The 14,264-nt window shown below is 36.4% G+C and overlaps 1 protein-coding gene and 1 non-coding gene across 8 annotated transcripts in view; one reads left to right on the top strand and one right to left on the bottom strand.

Moving 5' to 3' along the window:
• ACAP2 (ArfGAP with coiled-coil, ankyrin repeat and PH domains 2) overlaps positions 1–14,264 on the top strand; it is a 127,081-nt gene that overhangs the window by 20,353 nt on the left and 92,464 nt on the right. The gene's annotated exons all lie outside the window — the stretch shown is intronic.
• TRNAT-GGU (transfer RNA threonine (anticodon GGU)) lies at positions 5,248–5,321 on the bottom strand. The gene has a single exon. It is a non-coding gene; the product is annotated as a tRNA-Thr (tRNA).

The following is a 14,264-nucleotide window of genomic DNA, read 5'->3' on the forward strand; positions in this document are numbered from 1 at the left end:
CAGGACTGCTCACTTTTAAGGACAGGAAATTGAAACTACCAGGTCAATTAAGGGCTAAGCTTGGAAAGGCACGGCATCGTTTCCACTGTATTCTGTTAGAGCAGTCGCGGGGCCACCCAGATTCAAAGGAGTAGAGAAATAGACTGCTCCTTGATGGAATGGCAAGGTCATGTTGCAGATGACCATGTGTGGCCGTCTTTGGAAAATACAGTCTGCTGTACATTGTGTCCAAAAGTGCCTTGGAAATCATGATGAAGAAAATTACTAAGATGCAATAAGATTGAATATTTAAAGCTAAAGTGAGCTACTTTTGTCTGTCAAAGTGACAATTTTAAGAGTTCCCGTTGCTGGGAAAGGTTTAGGGAAACTGTCTTCGATACTGCTGGAAAGAGTGTGGTTTGGCAGCGCTTTTTCAAAAGAAAGAGTAGTAAACTATCTCAGAATTTAAAGTACATCTACTTTGTTTTAGCATTTTTACATCTAGGAATTTCTCCAAAGGAATAATAGGAAAAGTATGCAAAGTTATATTAGCAAAGATATTTATCAGGTTGTTTATATATAGGAAAAATTGTGCAAGTAGAATGTTGGCTAAGTATAATATTGTTTAGCAACTAAAATACAGTGATAGCTGATACTTAGAAAGTGTTTAGTATATATTGGGGCCATTCTGAGCACTTTATGTCACTTGTGCAGTCAGGGTAGGCCACTCTTAGAAAAGCCCCATGCTTGGTTTAATGCTCTGCTGTCGCTATTTTGAAATTCTTAATTTTTAAACAAGAGGCCCTATTTTTGTTTGTTTGTTTGTTTTGCACTGGTCCCTGCAAATTACATTGTCAGTTCTATGTCAACTAAGTTTTTACATTTTCAAAGGCTGAGAAAAAACCTAAAGATAATTTCATGATGCATGAAAATAATACAAAGTTTAAATTTTATTGTTTATAAATAAAGTTTTATTGGACCCCAGCCTTGCTTATTTATTTACATATTATCTATGGCTGCTTTTTTGCTATAAGAGCAGAATTAAGTAGTTGGAACAGAGATGTATGGCCCTCAAAAGCTCAATATTGACTATGTGGCTGTTTATGGAAGGTTTGCTAACCCTTGCTACAAACCATGGGCTTTCCTAAAAGAACGAGGCCATAGTCACGTGCCGCATAACTGACGTTTTGGTCAGTGATGGACCTCATTACGATGGTGGGCCCATAAGATTATAATGGACCTATGACCTAGTGATGCCATAGCTGTTCTAATGTCATAGTGGCATTACTCACCTGTTTGTGATGCTGGTGCAAACAAACTGGCTCCACTGCCAGTTGTGTTAAAAGTATAGCACATACAGTTTATACAGTACATAATACCTGATAATGATAGCAAATGACTATGTTTCTGGTTTATGTACTGATTATGCTATACTTCTTACAGTTGTATTGGACGGTACTTTTTCTACTTCTAAAAACAAAGTTTGCTGTAAAGCCACATGTTGTGTTACTCCAACAGCAGCCTCATACATCTCATGTTTAATGCATCTCTTGATTGCAGCATTTTCTCTTGTGCTTGATTTAACCTCGTGTTGTTTTGTGCAGTAACGTGCTGTGCAGGCTTGTAGCCTAAGAGCAATAAGCTGTACTCTACAGCCCAGGTATGTAGTGGGCTGTACAGCAAGAGCGATAGGTTTGTGTGAGTGCGCCGGTGATGTTCTCATGAAGTCACCTAACAATGCGTTTTTCAGAATGTATCCTCATTGTTAAGTGGCGCATGACTGTAGGGATCTTAATTTGTAGGAATAATGTCCACGATGTATTGTGTGAAAAAAAAGTGGGATAAAGAGTATAATTTAGAATGTATGACACTGCATATGTCAAAAGGGTTATATATTAAAATGTATGGAAAGATCATTATATTTTATCTTACAGTAAAATAAAACCGGGTCTTATATCAATTTTTGCTCCAAGAGACGCATTAGAGCTGATGGTCTGGCTAGGTCTTATTTTCAGGGAAGTGCGGTAGATACACACAGCAGGTACATTTTTTTCTGAATCATTTGATAGTTCACTATGTATTTGCTAAAAATAAGGGCATTCTCTTTCATAACCATATTTATAATACAGTAATTTTCCTAAATGTGCCAATAATGTCTATAAAGGAAAAATTCAGTTGTCCTCCTGCTGTGTAGGGAAAATCCCAGCTCTTCCCTACTATGTCTCTCTTCCCTGAATGTCTCTTTTACTCTAAGGAAGCCAAAGGAAATTCCATAGAACACTTCATTTCTGACACTTCTGGTCATTGAACGTATGGGTTTTTTTTTTCTCTCAACAAGAAGCAAGTCTCCTGTACTAGCTACAGTTTAACTCAGTTGTGACACACTCCACTTGGATAGCTTCAGCTTTCACAGGTTAAGGGCTTAGTCCCACAAGACTTCCCCTTCCCCACCCCCACTTCAGATGCCAGTCGCCAGTTCACCATATCCCACTGTGCTTTTGACTCGAGAGCCATGGCTCAGAGTTTCCCCTGAGCCCCTCCTCAGGTCCGAGGAATTTGCTAGTGGGGCTCGTAGAAACTCAGGGAAACATGTTTACCAGTTTATTAAAGGATATGAAAAAGGATATAGATGAATAGCCAGATGAAAAGATACATAGGGCGGGGTCTGGGAGCTCCTGGAGCACAGGAGCTTCCGTCCCCATGGAGTTGAGGTGCCTCACCCTCCAGGGGTGGATGTGTTCACCCACCTGGACGCTCTCCGAACCCTGTACAATTGGGATTTGATGGAACATCCTCACGTAGCCGTGATCAATTATTAACCCCATTTCCAGCCCCTTTCCCCTCTCTGGAGAAGGGGAGGAGGGGCTGAAATTCCAAGGTTCCAATCATGGCTTGGTCTTTGTGGGGACCAGCCCCCTTCCAGGAGGCACCCAGAGTCGCCTCATTAGAACAAGAGGTGCTCCTAGTGCTCTTATTACTCAGGAGATTCCAAGGATCTTAGGAGCTCTGTGCCAGGAACCAGAGGCAGAAACCAATATATATTTTTTCTATTATCTCACAGTGTTTTTTACAAGTAGTTGTTTTTCTTTGATTCAGCATCCAATCAAGGTTCATGAGGTGGGTTGCTTTTTCATTACCTTTAGCTGATTATATGTTCTTGATTCTTTGAGTCCTTCAACTTTCACTGGGGCGACCTAACCATTGAGAAGGGACTGGGTTATTAGGAGAGGTCTTGGTCACATGTGAGGCTTTGCATTGGGTACGATTTTTTGTATGTCATGTTACAGATTTTGGTGGTTCATCATAGAAATAGTGAGAAGCTTTTAAAGACATGTGACATGTTCTAATTTGGATAGTATATATAGCATTAACTTTAAAAAAAAATTTTTTTTATTGGGGAATATTGGGGAACAAGTGTGTTTCTCCAGGGCTCATTAGCTCCAAGTTGTCCTTCAGTCTAGTTGTGGAGGGAGCAGCTCACTGGCCCATGGGGGAATCCAGCTGGCAACACTGCTTTTCAGAGCTCGCACTCTAACCAACAGCCATCCGGCCGCCCCAGCATTAACTTTTGAAGCAAAATATTGTAGCATATAACAATTGGGTACAAAATGATATATTGAACAAAAATGTGAAAAGTACATTTTTGAGACACTCTGGGAAAGTCAAACATGAAATAGGTATGAGATTATTAAGGAATTATTGTTGTGTATGATAATGATAAAGAGGTTCTGTTAAATTCTTTATCTATTAAAGATCAATAAAATAATACAACATCTGGGTTTGCTTTAAAGTACATCAGCGAAAAGGGTAGGACTATATGAAACAAGCATGGCAAAGTTTTGAAAATTGTTGAAACTAGGTGATGAGTGTATGGGAGTGCATTGTACACTTCTATTTTTATGTGTTTGATTCATTTCATAAGAGGTTAAAAAGACATGCAGTAGAACGGCACTTGTGAAAGTTTTCTGGCATTCAAAACTTCTGTTACTTTCTAGAGGAGTTGTTTTATATGTAGTGTGAAGATATATATCTCAAAGTAACTTACGCCTAAACATTTGATTAGAAAAAGAATTCGTAGCAAAAATATTATATGTTTCTGAATCTCTTGGAAAAACTCTAGCATTTAAGGTTTTAAGAAATACTCTTGCTTTTACAGTGTTTATTTAAAAACTGCAATCTTTTAAGTATGGCAGAAAGCTAGCTATGACAACAGAAAAAATCTGTACAAATTACAAAACTGTTTAATTCAAACTGCCACTTATAATTGTAGAACACTATTATGGGGAATTTTTTGCTTATCAATCAGCTTTTGTGTAAGTTGTGTGTAATCTTTCCTATGACTCCAGCACTAATGCATTACTAGTACTGCTTTACTATGATTCCCAGAGTTCTAAACAATGGCATCTCTTTTGATTTGAGTCCAGCAGCTGTATTCTGGCCACAGGTGCTGGTAGCAGTCATTGGAATAAAATTATGACAGTGTTATGAAGGTAGAGATTGAGTCTAAGAAGTTAATCGATGATATAATGTCAAGGCTTTTTGCCCTCTATATGAAGAATATTTAGTTTTCTTTTTATTTTCATATTTAATTGAGTTTTTGAGACGCCATCCATGAAGTCACATAAGTGATTTTTTTTATTATTATTATTTTTTATTTTTAACCAGAGGTGCACATCAGAATCACTTGGTGAACTTTTTCCAAAATACCTTTGTTGGACTCTGCTCTGACCTACTGACCCAGAACTTTTAGGGGAGAATAGGACTCACAGGCATAGATACTTTGGAAAGGCTTTTTAGGTGATTTGGTTGTGAACTTTTATTCAAGGACTACTGCTCTAAGAATGTCAGAATTCTTCTCTATTATATATAAACAGATAAGATGTTTACTCATCTATCTTTTTAACTTAATGATTACAAGGTAATACAGTTTCTGACTGGCTAGCTCTAACTCCCTTTCTTATTCTGTCTCTCTGGAACAAGTAAATCATTCAAAATTGTGGTGGATAGCCATTAGTGATTTTTTAGCAGGTGAATGATGTGCTAATATTTGTATCCCACCTATTAGTAACAAAATGATTGTGTCACACCTCAGACTGATCTCAGTAACCGCCCCCTGTAGACAGTTTCATTGTAGCACTTTGCTAGAAACCTGTTCCCTGCCCAACCCAGTGCTACCTGTTATTATTGTATTGTATTAATATTCTTCCTCAGATACTCATTTCATCATTTTTACTTTTTTTCTTTTTTTAAGGAGGGTGCAGCTCACAGTGGCCCATGCGGGGATTGAACCAGCAACCTTGGTGTTACCAGCACCACCCTCTAACCAACTGAGCTAACCGGCCACCCCATTTTTACTTTTATACACAAAAATTCATAGTCTTTAAATTGCCCTTGAGGTAAACTTTGCTAAGTCCTTCTAATATACTCCCTCCTGTGTCTTCTACTCTCTTTTTCTTTTTTCATGTCACCTAAACATTGCCATAGGTCTGCAATGCCCTTCTCTTCTGTCTTTTAAAAAAAAAAAATTATGAAACTTAATTTTTTTCTTATACAAGTTTTAAAAGCAATTTCCAATATAAAGATTTAAAGTAAAATCTAAGTGCTAACAACTTATGTGTATGCTTTCAGACGATTTGCTGTGTTTATGCTAACATGCATATTTTTGCATGAATAAGATTAGATCATATTAAGTCTGCTGCACTTGGCTTTTTTTCACTGAATATAATATTCATATTTTTTTGTCAGTCCAAACAGATCTACCTTACTCTTGAGATGGCTGCATGCTCTTTAAAAGGCTGTGTATTAATTATTGAACGGTAATTTCATTAACCAGTACCCTGATGAGTTTTTCTTTTCTAATTTATTTGTTCTGTGACCTTCCCTCTCTACTCCTGGTGTATTTGCCCTGTTGTATCAGTAGCATAATACCTAAAAGGATCATCATAATTTTTGTCAGAGAGGTTGTACACTTAAAATTTTAGAAGATACTAATTTTTCTCCAATAAAAGAAAAATGAGTGAAGACTAGTCCAACCAAATATTAGTGCTTTTTTCTTTTCTTTTCTTTTCTCTCTGTGTGTGTGTGTGTGTGTGTGTATGTGTGTGTATCATAAAGAAGTAACTATTTTTAAATAGGGTTTTAAATCAGGAACAGATATTTAATTTTGTCGTTTGCTTTCTTATTATCTGAGACTTAGTCAGTTGGGACTGCTATATCAGAATACCACAGACTGGTGGCTTAAACAACACATTTATTTCTCACAGTCCTGGAGGCTGGAAGTCCAAGCTCAGCGTGTCAGCAGGGTGGGGTTCTTAATGAAGGCCTTCTTCCTGGTTTACAGAGCGAGCAGCTCTGGTCCCTTTATCTCCTTATGAGGGCACTAATCCCATAATGGGGCTCCACCCTCATGATCTAATCTAACCCTAATTATCTCCCAAAGGCCCTACTTCCAAATACAGTCACATCGGAGAGTAGGGTTCCAACATATGAATTTTGGGGAGATACAAACATTTAGTCTATAGCAGAGATAATCACGTTGCTTTTCTTCTTTGACCCATTATCATAGTAAATTCAATTAATGGATTTACTAATATTTAAAAATTATTACAGTCCTATAAGTAATCATGATTTGGTCATAAATTTTGAAAACATATCTAGATCTTGTTTGTTAATACTTTATGATTTTGTATTAATATTTGTAAGTTATAATGGGCTGTTGTTTGGTCTTAGGTTTTTTGATAATAGTGTTATATTGACTTTTTAAATGAAAAAAAAAAAAGACAAAAACAATTTCCCAGTTCTTTCTTCATGCTCTGGTATAATTTGATCTTGAAATTATTTGTTCTTGAAGTCTTTATATAACTCACCTACATAGAACCTTTCTGACTGCCACTCTTTGGTAATTCATCTCACCAAAAAGTATCTGTTATGGGTTGAATTGTGTTTCCCCAATAGATATGTTGAAGTCCTAACCCCAGTATCTCAGAATGTAACTCTATTTGGAAATAGGGTCACAGCAGGTGCCATTAAGTTATGATGAGGTCATACTGGAGTAGGGTGGGCCCTTAATCCATTGTAACTGGTGTCCTTATAAGAAGACAGAAGGCAATGAGGGCAACACACAGGGAGAAGACCGCCATGTGATGACAGAGGCAGACATTGGAGTGTTGCAGCTGTAAGCCTGGAATGGATGGCCACCACCAGAAGCTAGAAAGAGGCAAGGAAGGATCCTGCCCTACAGGTTTCAAAACCTTGATTTCAGACTCTAGAACTGTGAAAAAATAAGTTTGTTTTAGGTCACCCAGTTTGTGGTAATTTGTTATGGGAACGCTGGGAGACTAATATAGTATGTATTTTACTCAGGCTTTCAAATTTGCATAACAAAGGATCATGCAAAATATTGTGGATATCTCATCTTCATTCATAATTTTTAAATTGATGCTTTCTGCTCTTTATTTTGTTCACATGGTGTCCTATAATATTTTTTATCTACCCCCCAAGTTAGTTCTGAGTTTATTCTTTTTTTATTGTATCTGACGTAGTCTTCATAATTCTGTCTACTTTTCTGAGAAAAGCAAAGTAAATCTAGCGGTTTGAGTTCTTTTACATTATTTTGTTTAATATTCAGTACTAAGAGTAGAAGTTTTTCTTTGAGTTTAGCTTTTGTTAGAGTTGTTAAAAAACAAAATTAAACCAAGTGAATATGGAGATCAACTTGGCTTTATTAAATAAATCATGAAAGTTACAACATTTCATCTAGCAACAGAAGGGCACCCTAGGGGTTGTAACAAGTGGAGGGCTTTATAGGCAGAAGGGTGAGGCAAGGGAGCTATTAACAGAAAAGGATGGATCATTTTTCAGATCAGGGTATCTTTTGCGGGGAAGAGAATGGCAAGGGTTTTTATCCTGCCAAATGCCTTTTCTTTCTATGGGAAGTGAAGTGCGGGGAATAGAATGGGTCCATGTGACCTATTACCTGTGCAGTTAGATCAGGGATTAAGTTGTGGGGGAGGAAGACACTTGGCTCTATTCAAGGTTCTTTTGGCTGGTCTATAATCAGATAAACATGAGATAGATTAACAAGAGAAAATAACCAACTTTAATTATGTATATATGTAAGGGAACCCCACATGCATGCCCAAGTCAGAGACCTCACATACATAGAGGTTCAGAGACAGAAAGGGAAAATGAAGTATATATGACATTCTGAGCCAGGGATGAGGTAAGATGCCTCACTCCTTGGGGCTTCAGAGGGTCATTGCAACATGATAAGAAGAGCAGATGGTCAGTAATTGGATGTTTGCCCTGCCCTATAGATAAGTCATAAAAGTTATTTCTGGTGATAACTCTTATTATGGGCAAGGCTCCTAATTGATGTTCTTTAAGGAAGAGGTATAAAAGTTTCTTGTGAGTCCGCAGAGTCTTGATTGCCTTCAGCACAAAATAACTCATATGCCAAAGTGGTACATCTCGGGGAGGCCTGTTCTGAACCTCTACAAAATCACGGGCTTTTAGCATGAGTGATGCCATTTTGGGCCTGTGGCTTCACGGATTTTGATGTGAAAGTTATCATATATTGTTATTGTAGTTTTGATTTTCTCAACACTGTTTAGGAGAAAAATTTAAAAATTCTTAAGTGATTGTGATTTTTTTTGGTTTATTTATTTTTAATTTCATTACATTGTGGTTAGTGTGATTGGTTCTATTTCTGCTTTATGAAACTTAATGAATTTGAGGATTAATAAATCAGTTTTTTAAAGTGGTCCGTGAACGTTTAGATAGGAGGTATATACTCTGTTTGCAGGATATAAATCTTACTTGATAGCTATATGTCTGTATGTCTATTGGATGAGCCATATTAATGATCTTATTTATTATTTAGTTCCTCTGCATCAGAGCTTACAAACTGCCAAACATGGTCTAATTTGGCCCATCGACATATTTTGCTTGCCATGCATTGTGTTGACCTGCATAATGTTAAAAATTAACATTGATTAAAAAGTTGCCAACATTTAAAAATTTGGAGATTTTATATACATATATGGATTTTTCAGTTTCCTCAGAAAGGCTTATTTCAGCTTCCCAAGCAGGTCATACTCTCTCTCACCTCTAGGCTTTGAACACGCTGTTTGTTGCCTTTGCCTGGAAGGCTTTCTCCACTCCCTTTCCCTAGCTTACTCCTATTCTCATGGGAGTAACCCTTTGTTTCATTGTTAGTATCATGGTCTCCTAGAAGCCTCCCTTCATCTCTCAGGACTAGCTAAAGAAAATGTATAAATAGCAAATAAGCATGTGAAAAGATGCTCAACTTTTTAAACTTATGTGGGAGAACAAATTAATAACACACTGATAGGCCACTACAAACCTGGTATAATGGCTAAAATGAAATAGACTGACTATACTGAGAACTGGCAAGTATGTGGAGTGGCTGGAATTCTTATACCCCGCCAGTGGATATGTAAAATGGCAAAGCCATTTTGAAAAACAGTTTGGTAGTTTCTTAAAAAGTTAAACATGCCAAACTTACCATATGAGGCAGCCATTCCACTCCTAGATATTTACTATGAGAAAAGAAAGCCTATGTCCATAAAAAGCCTTGTACATGAATGTTTATAGCAGCTTTATTTTTAATAGCTGAAAAGTGGAAACAACCCAAATGTCCATCAACAAGTGAGTGGATAAACAAACTGGTACATCTTAATACTAAATCTACCAAAAAGGAGTGAAGTATTGCTAGATACTACAACATAGATGAATCTCAAAATAAATATGCTGAGTAAAAGAACCCAGGTCAAAGAGTACATATTAATCCATTTATATATAATTCTTGGAAATTTAAATTAATGGATAGTGACAGAAGGTACCTGGGGAAGGGAGAGGCAGAAGGCAGAGGAAATTTTTTGGCTGATATATATGTTTATTATCTTGATTGTGGTGATGGCTTCATGGGTATATATGTAGGTCAAAACTGATCAAATTGTATACTTTAAATATGTGCAATATGTGCAGTTTATTGTTAGGTCAGTTATACCTCAATTAAATGTTAAAAAAAAAACAACCCATACCCAATCTAGAGAGTGTGTAAGATTCCCATTATTATTACTCCCCAACCTCCATCAGGAAAAACTGCTTTTCTCTTGTCAAAGGTAAATGCTTCTTGTTGGGCTGGTTGTTTACAACATTTGTCAGTCCCTTGGCATCCAGTGGCACACTTCCAGCCTCTTTCTGAAGAAATATCTCCATTCCAGGATATAAAATAAGCCCAAGACAACTCTGAAATGGCTCACGTTTTTTAAATGGGAAACACTCACCTTGGCCAGTTAGCAGTGACACTGCAGCTACTTTGCAGTTGTAGTCTTCTGTTCTGCCTGCTGTCGTTGAACACTTCAGTCAAATGCTAGTCTGTAGATTTCTCAGGTAACCAGTCCAGAGAGTCCCTAATCTCCAGTAGGCGTATATGAAGCTTTCAGAGTGATATCCTTGAAGCTAGGCTAAAACTGAGGGTAAAGCACCAATCCTTCCTCTTTGGTTTCAGAGTCATATTGACAACTCTCTCTAAAGAAATCCCTTCTCCACCATTTCCATCTCATCTTTTCCAGATCCTTCCCACCTCTACCCTTTTAAAAAATACTTGGAGGTGGGTGATCAGCTAAGCTTTGTAAAACTTCCTTTGCAGGTCTTGTCCATGTGGTCTAGCATGTCATTTGGCATTATGGAAGAAGATGGTGGATAGTACCTGCGAGTCTCAGCTAAGACTGAGACAGAGGTTTATTTGGGTATCATGTTATATCCTTCCTGTTAATAGAACTTTTCTGAACTCTGATTTAGTTAAAAAATCTGTAGTTTGCTTGAGATTAGTGAAATTATGGGAGCTCCACTTTTCATTTTGTCCTTATTTTCTGTCACTGGACATATATTTTTATCTATGGTATGGGATTTTAGCCATTCCCTAGTTTCATAATAGGTGGAGTTTCCTATAATAATGGTTTCTTTTTATTAATATTTGTAAATTTCAGGGAAGGAAGTAAACATTTACTGCCCCTCCTTTCATTGTCTTTCTTTTTTTTTTAAACTGAATTCTCCTTGCAGATGACATGATACTATATATAGAGAGCCCTAGAGAGCCCACCAAAAAACTATTAGAACTGATAAATGAATTCAGTAAAGTAGCAGGATACAAAATTAATATTCAGAAATTGGTTGCATTTTTTATACACCAATAGCAAACTATCTGAAAGAGAAATTAAGGAAACAATCCCATTTACAATTGCATCAAAAAAAAATACCTAGGAATAAATTTAACCAAGGGGGTAAAAGACCTATACTCGGAAAATTATAAGACATTGAAGAAAGAAATTGAAGATACAAATAAATGGAAGCATATACCATGCTCATGGATAGGAAGAATTAACATTGTTAAAATGTCCATACTACCCAAAGCAACCACCCAAAGCAATCTATAGAGTCAATGTAATCTCTATCAAAATACCAATGGCATTTTTGACACAACTAGAACAAATAATCCTAAACTTTATATGGAATCACAAAAGATGCCAAATAGCCAAAGCTATCTTGAGAAAGAAGAACAAAATTGGAGGTATCACCCTACTTGGTATCAAATTATAAGGCTGTAGTAATCAAAACAATGTAATACTGGCATAAGAACAGACATATAGATCAATAGAACAGAATAGAGAGCCTAGCAACAAACCCATGCCTATATGGTCATTTAATGTATGACAAAAGAAGCAAGAATATACAATGGGAAAAAGACAGTCTCTTCATCAAATACCTGACAGATACAGGCAAAAAAAGAAAAAAGAAAAGAACCTAGACCATTTTCTTACACTATATATGAGAATAAACTCAAAATGGATTAAAGACTTGAATGTAAGACCCGAAACCATAAAACTCCTAGAAGAAAACATAGGTAGTAAACTCTCTGGCATTGTCCTTAGTATTATCTTTTTGGATGTGTCTCCTCAGGCAAGGGAAACAAAAGAAAAAATAAACGAATGGGACTACATCAAACTAAATCGATTTTGCACAGCACAGGAAACCATCAACAAAACAAACAAACGACTTACAGAATGGGAGAAGATATTCTCCAGTGATACATCTGATGAGGGGTTAATATCCAAAATATATAAGAAACTCATAAAATTTAGCACCAAAACCACAAATAATCTGATTAAAAAATGGGCAGAGGACCTGAATAGACATTTCTCCAAAGAGGACATACAGACGCCAATGGACATACAAAATGATGCTCAGTATCAGCCATTGTCAGAGAAAGTGCAAATTAAAACCACAATGAGATATCGCCTCACACCTGTTAGAATGGCTCTCATCAGGAAATCAACAAACAAGTCTTGGTGAGGATGTGGGGAAAAGGGAAGCCTCCTACACTGTTGGTGGGATTGCAAATTGGTGGAGCCACCATGGAAAACAGTATGCTCGGAGCCTTGTCAAAAAAATAAAAAATAGAACTACTATATGAACCAACAATCTCACTTCTGTGTATTTATCCGAAGAAATCCAAAATACTAAAAAGATATATGGATCCCTATGTTCATTGCAGCATTATTTACAATAGCTAAGATATGGAAACAACCTAAGTGTCTATCGATAGAGATTGGACAAAGAAGAAGTGGTACATACTGGTAACCCCTGTATAACACGGCACTTCCATAACACGGTTCGAGAATTGGGGAAAACCCTCGTACAACATGGCAGCCTAGAACACAGTTTCACTCTAACATGGTTTGAGGAATTAGAGAATCCCTGAACAACACCGAGCATAATAAGAGCAAGAAATACCTCATTCGAAATTAGGGAAATCCCTGAACAACATGGAACGTAATAAGAGCTTTTTAGAGCAAAAGATACCTCATTTGAAATTTTTCATTCGAGCATGGATGTCGTATCAGATTTGACTGCAGAATTTTAAAATTTATTAGAATTTTAAATTCATTTTGTTCATGGAGTATTAAGTTCAGAGGATGAAGATATCTTGTCAAAATGAAAACGCCCTCGGTTAATGATGCTTAGTAGTGATGAAGAAGAAAACATTATTTAGTACATAGTAATATGTTATACTTTTGATGAAAAATGCTTTAATAAAGACATTTATCTTAATTACAAAAATATAATAGTATGTTTTAAAAATTTTGGGAACCTAACCCCCTTTTTTGTACTAGTTCTTTGTTTTGTATAACATGGATTCGCATAACACCGCATTTTTAAGGAACCTAACAACCGTGTTTTACAGGGCTTATCTGTATATACAATGGACTATTACTCGGTTATAAAAAAGAATGAAATCTTACCATTTGTGACAACATAGATGGACCTAGAGGGAATTTTTTTAAGTAAGTCAGACAGAGAAAGACAAATGCCATATGATTTCACTTATGTGGAATCTAAAAAAAATAAATGAACAAACAGAAACAAATTTATAGATACAGAGAACAAACTGATGGTTGCCAGATAGGAGGGGGATTGGGGGCTGTAACTTGGTAGTTACAAAATAGTCACAGGGATGTAAAGTACAGCATAGGGAATATAGTCAGTAATATTGTAATAACTATATAGTGCCAGGTGGGTATTTGTAAGTTATATAAATGTCTGGGCACTGTGCTGTACACCTGAAACTAATATTATATTGAATGTCCAGTGTAATTGGGAAAAAAAAATACCTGAAGTCTCCTTGTTAAAAGTCGTCTAATCATTTCAGCCCGCACTGACTTCCATCTTCCCTAAACTTCTGTAGAATTTATTTCTTACTAATATTTTTTCTTTATATTTATTTAATGTTTTATTCTGTTGTATTTATCTATTTCCTTTCAAGTACTTGAGTGGAATTGATTTTGGTTTCTCTATTTTTAAAATAGGTTATCTTTGATATCCCCCAGCTGAGAGAGTCTAGGATTCTCAAAACCCTTTTGGGAGAAGTAGGGTAGGTGATATTATTTATAGTTTTATAGATAATGAATAAGTCAGATTTAAAGTGGTTGGCCATTATAAATTAATAGCAGTAAGGATTAGAACACAGGATATATCAACTCCATTCTGTCGTTTGGGTACTAGAAATTTTAAAATTTGCTTTCTACCAAGGAATGTTACTCCCCCCACCACCTTTGGTTTATTATTGCTGGTGTGGTAAGTAATGCAGGCATAGGGATTAAAAGTCTCAATTTTAGATTTTCTGTATTCTCTGCTTTATTTATGTCATGCAATTGGACTTATCAAAGTAATAAATTGTTCAGAAAGATGATAGTACCAAT

This window comes from Rhinolophus ferrumequinum, chromosome 2 (assembly GCF_004115265.2).
Source record: "Rhinolophus ferrumequinum isolate MPI-CBG mRhiFer1 chromosome 2, mRhiFer1_v1.p, whole genome shotgun sequence".
NCBI lineage: Eukaryota > Metazoa > Chordata > Mammalia > Chiroptera > Rhinolophidae > Rhinolophus > Rhinolophus ferrumequinum.